Source organism: Acomys minous (genome assembly GCF_964271855.1).
Source record: "Acomys minous genome assembly, chromosome: 4".
NCBI classification, from domain to species: Eukaryota; Metazoa; Chordata; class Mammalia; order Rodentia; family Muridae; genus Acomys; species Acomys minous.
Window position 1 is genome coordinate 50,067,853 of NC_140486.1, and position 4,688 is coordinate 50,072,540.

General features: G+C 48.0%; 1 long non-coding RNA gene across 1 annotated transcript; it reads right to left on the bottom strand.

The window, feature by feature from the left end:
- Positions 1-377: 377 nt before the first annotated feature.
- LOC311596906 lies at positions 378-3,481 on the bottom strand. The gene is made up of 3 exons (XR_014779028.1): positions 3,263-3,481; positions 2,823-3,060; positions 378-510 (listed from the first exon to the last, which is right to left on the bottom strand). It is a non-coding gene; the product is annotated as an uncharacterized lncRNA (long non-coding RNA).
- Between the last annotated feature and the right edge of the window lie 1,207 nt (positions 3,482-4,688).

Below are 4,688 nucleotides of genomic sequence, written 5' to 3' on the forward strand. Positions count from 1 at the left end.
TGACCTAAAACTACCCAGCACAGAGCTTAAGCCAAGAACCACGTAAAGATTTAGTAGAATTTAGCTGAGGAAAGAGGAAAAGAGTCTAGATCAAATGAGTATGATGCAGGGTCAAGAGAGAACAGTAAGTTTCAAAGAATTGAGCAAAGGTGTTAGGAGCGCTGGCTGGAGTAACAGTAGGTTAGTAAGTGTGGTTAGAAGGCAAGGAGCAAGGAGGGTGGGGGGAGACGGGCAAAACAGCGCCAAACTATTAAGAAGTTTAAGAAGGGACGCAATAAGACTAAGTTTTAGATTACTCTGGATATTCTCTCTCTCTCTCTCACACTCTCCCTTCCCCCGCCTCCCCCCCCCCCCGCCTCCCCCCTGCCCCACACCTACTGTTCTCACTGTGTAGCAGTGGCTGGCTTGGAGCTCTTGTGTAGACCAGACTATCCTTGAACTCACAGAGACCTGCTTGTCTCAGCCTCCCAAGTGCTGTAATTAAAGGTGAGTGCCACCTCTGGGTGCTTTCTATAAAACAGAAAAGGTAAGATCAGAGGGGGAAAAAAAAAGCTTTTCTGGAGAACATCTAGAGAGTAGTGTGCAAGGCTCTGGATTTGATCCCCAGCAGTGTAAAAACAAACAAACATCTGAATGTCTCTATCCTAAAGTGAGTCACTTGGCCCAGCAAGATGGCTCAGCAGTTAAGAGCACTTGCCAACCAGCCTGATGGCCTGAGTTCAATCCTAGGAATCCAAGTGGTAGAGAGAACTGACTAATCTCCACACCAGTGCACACACATGCGCACGCACACACACACACACACACACACACACACACACACACACACTCTCTCTCTCTCTCTCTCCACATAAAGACAGAATAATGTAATTTTAAAAATAAGGCAAGTTCCTGACTTATTCTCTCTTCTGCCTCCAGACCTAAAGGCATCCTATAGATATTTCTCATTTTTTTCCCCTAAATAAAAGACTTGGAAAGAGGTAGAAAGCATGAGTCACCTGACACAGTGGTTGAGAGACCAAGCTTAGCTTCTTCCTTGTTTTGTAACTCAGAGCAAATAATTTAATGGAGCCACTTTCCTCATCTGTGGGTGCTGAAAGCTTGAAATGAGCTTAATGTGAACAGAAAAATTCCCCAATGAAGCCTCACTGTAAGCTGTCGGTGTTCTCGGGAGCTTGGTGTCAGTCAAATGGAGTAGACCATGCAGGGAACAAAGAGAGAAAGAGATGTTAACAGAAGAGGACAGGGCGGGGAGGGGAGTGGGCTCCCATGTGCTCACAAGTCTTCTATGGCTTCCGTAGCCCACACAGCAAAATCCTCCACTGCTGTGGTTCAAGTGTCTTCCCGAAATTAGAAATATCTGTAGGATGCCTTTAGGTCTGGAGGCAGAAGGATCCGCCAGTGTAACACCGCCAGGAGGTGGAGCCTCATGAGAGAGGGGTGACTGGGTCTTGGGTTTCTTGTAATGGATTGCTGTGTTTCTGGAGTGGACTGGTTAGGAAAGTGAGTTCAGCTCCTTCTCTCTCTCTTCTGTTTCTTTCTTTCTTTTTTTCCTTTGTGTGTGTGTGTTTGCAGATACATGTACACATGTTAGCCTCTGTGTGTGGAGGCCAGAGGGCAACCTTGGGTATCATTCCTAAAGAGCTGTCCAGCCTTCTTCTTCCTCCTCCTCCTCCTCCTCCTCCTCCTCTTTATTTAGTTTGTGTTTGTTTGTGTTTGTATTTTTCCAAAAAGGGTTTCTCTATGTAGCCTTGACTGTCGTGGTCCAGGCTTGCCTCAAACTCAAAGCAATCCTCCTGCCTCAGCTTCCCCAAGTGCTGGGATTACAGGTGTGCACCACCTCGCCTGGCCTGCTTCTTGAGACAGAATCTATCACGTGAACCTAGAGCTTGGTCATCAGGCTAGGCTGGCTGGCTAGTGGGCCCTAGGAACCCACTGTCTATGTCTGTCGCTGCTTTCCCAGCCCTGGGACTGCTGCTTCGTGCCACCACATCTGGCTTCCTGGTTGAAGACTGAACTCATGCTTGATCATGCTTGGATGGCGAGTGCACTGCTGAATGAGTTTCCTCCCCAGCACCCCTCTCCTCATCCTTGTTTTTGGGACAGGGTTCATGACGTAGCTCAGGCCGGTCTGGAACTTGCTGACATCAAATTCATAGCGACCCATCTGCCTCTGTCTCCTGAATATTGGATTAGAGGTGTGCACCACCACCCCACCATGCTCAGCCCTTTTTGTTCCCAGCGCTCAACCATCTGAAACTGCAGTTCCTGGGGATCTGATGCCCTCTTCTGGTCTCTTCAGGCACTACATGTGCAGGGTACACATACATACGCACACACAAAACACACACACACACACACACACACACACACACACACACACACTAAGTATAAAAGAAGCCACATTAGTAAAAGAAGGGTTTCATGTAGCTCTGGCCATCCTTGAACTCACTAGGTAGCCAGGGATGATGTTGAGTTTCGGATCCTCTTTCCTCTTCCCTCCACGCACTGGGACTAAAGACTAGTATTGTAGGCGTGTGCCACCACACCTGGTTTATTTGGTGCTTGGGATTAAACTCACAGCTTTGTGCATGCTAGGCAAATACTATACCAAGCTACATTTCCAGCCCTCCAATGCTTTCTTACCATCTACTTTCCGCTACGGCATGCCCCAGCAAGAAGACTTTTATTGGAGATTAGCCTTTACTCTTGCCTCTAAAACCATAAGGAACAGCTCCCTGCCCTTTGTAAGTTCCCCACCCTTAGATTTTGCGTTACACTAGCACAACATGGGCTAATATATCAATCAAAGACAGTTTCACCTGGCTATCCTGGCTCCTCTCCGTTCGCCAATAACACAATTTTCTAGATTAAACATGACACTACCACTTATAAAAATGTATCGGGCTCTTCAAGTTCTTGCACAAGCTGTTCTTTTGGAAACAACGCCATCTCTCACCACTGTCATATCAAATATGGGGAAGCCAAGACTGTCAGAGACCTGGAGCGGGTGCTCGGGAAAGACTCTGTGTGCACGTGCCCCGAGAGAGGCAAAGCGTCCTAAAGAGAAAGAGGACCAGGAAAAAATTAATACGGCTCCTATGATGTGACACCGTGCTTAGATGAGACCGAGGGTCAGACACTGATAGACATGCTTCTTTTGGCTGTGAAACTTAGATTGGAGGAGAAGAAGAAAAAGAAAGGGCTTAACAACCCAACATTGTCCTGAACCTTCCAACCCTCCATGTTTTCTCGCTCTTACCTTCCACTGGGGTCCATGTTCTCTGGGAAGAATTGTAAATCTGCATACTGCCCAGGGGTTCATTTGTTCCAGTCAGGAGCCTCAACAGAGGCTCAACAGTCATGTGGTGTCGCAGAAAGGCATGCACACGGGGATGGAGATGCAGTTTGGTGTTTAAGAGCACCGGCTGCTCTGTCAGAGGAGTGGGGTTTCCTTCCCAGCTCCTACATGCTGCCTCACAACCATGTCTGTGCACCATGTGGACGCCTGATGTCTGCAGAGGCCAGAGGAGGCTGTCAGATCCCCCAGAACCGAGTCATAGCTGGCTGCGAGCTGCCATGTGGATGCTGGATACTGAACTCAAGTCCTCTGGAATACCAGCTCAATACTAGCTCGTGCTGTTAGTGGACGAGCTCCCGCTCCAGTTTATTTTCTGAAATAGGGTTTCACATTAAAGCTGGAGATCACTCATCTGGTTATTGGCTGGCCAGCAAGTCCCAGGATCCTCCGGTCCTGGTGCTGGCGTTACGTCCCTCTGACATCTTTTTTTCCTTCCTTCCTTCTTTCTTTCTTTCTTTCTTTCTTTCTTTCTTTCTTTCTTTCTCTCTTTCTTTCACTTTTCATTTTTGTCTTGCTATGTTGGAGGTGCTCCCCTACTGCCTCTGCTTCCAGAGTACTAGGATTAAAGGTGTGCATCGGCCAAGCCTAACCTCAGTTTTTAAGAATGTGATTCTCACTGAACTGGGAGCTTGACATTTCAGCCAGGCTGGCTGGGATCCACCTGGCTCTGCACTCTAAGCACTAGGGTTGCTCAGTTTTACATGAGTTCTGGGGATCCACTCAGGTCCTCATGCTTGCATGGTATTGTCTTTTGAATACGAAACATCTCCCATAGGCTCACCCTTTTGGAGCTGGTCTCCACTTGGTGGCGCTGTTTGGGAAAGTTGGGAACTCTTAGGAGGTGGTGCCTCACTGGAGGAAGTAGGTCAGAAAGGGTGGGCCTTGAGCTTTTATACCCTGAAATACTTCCTGTTCACTTCCTGAGTGTGGATCCAAGGCGTACAGCCTCAGTTTCTGCCACCATTTCTTCCCTGCCTGCTACTGTTTCTTCTCCACCAGAACTGTGTCCTGGTACTATAAGCCAGACTAAACCCTTTCTCCCTTGGTTGCTTTTGTCAGCCCAGACTGAGCACCTTGGAAGCAAAGGACTTGTTTTCGATTGTATAATGAGCCATTATAGCCCAATGTGTGGCCCACAACATGTAAATATTTATCAGATAAATAAATAGGTTCTCAGCAGGTGTGGTAGCACACGCCTTTAATCCTAACACTCAGGGAGGCAGAGGCAGGTGGACGGCTGTGAGTTCGAGGCCAGCCTGGTCTATAAGGTGAGTCCAGGACAGCCAAGGCTACACAGAGAAACCCTGCCTCGGAAAAAAAAAAATGA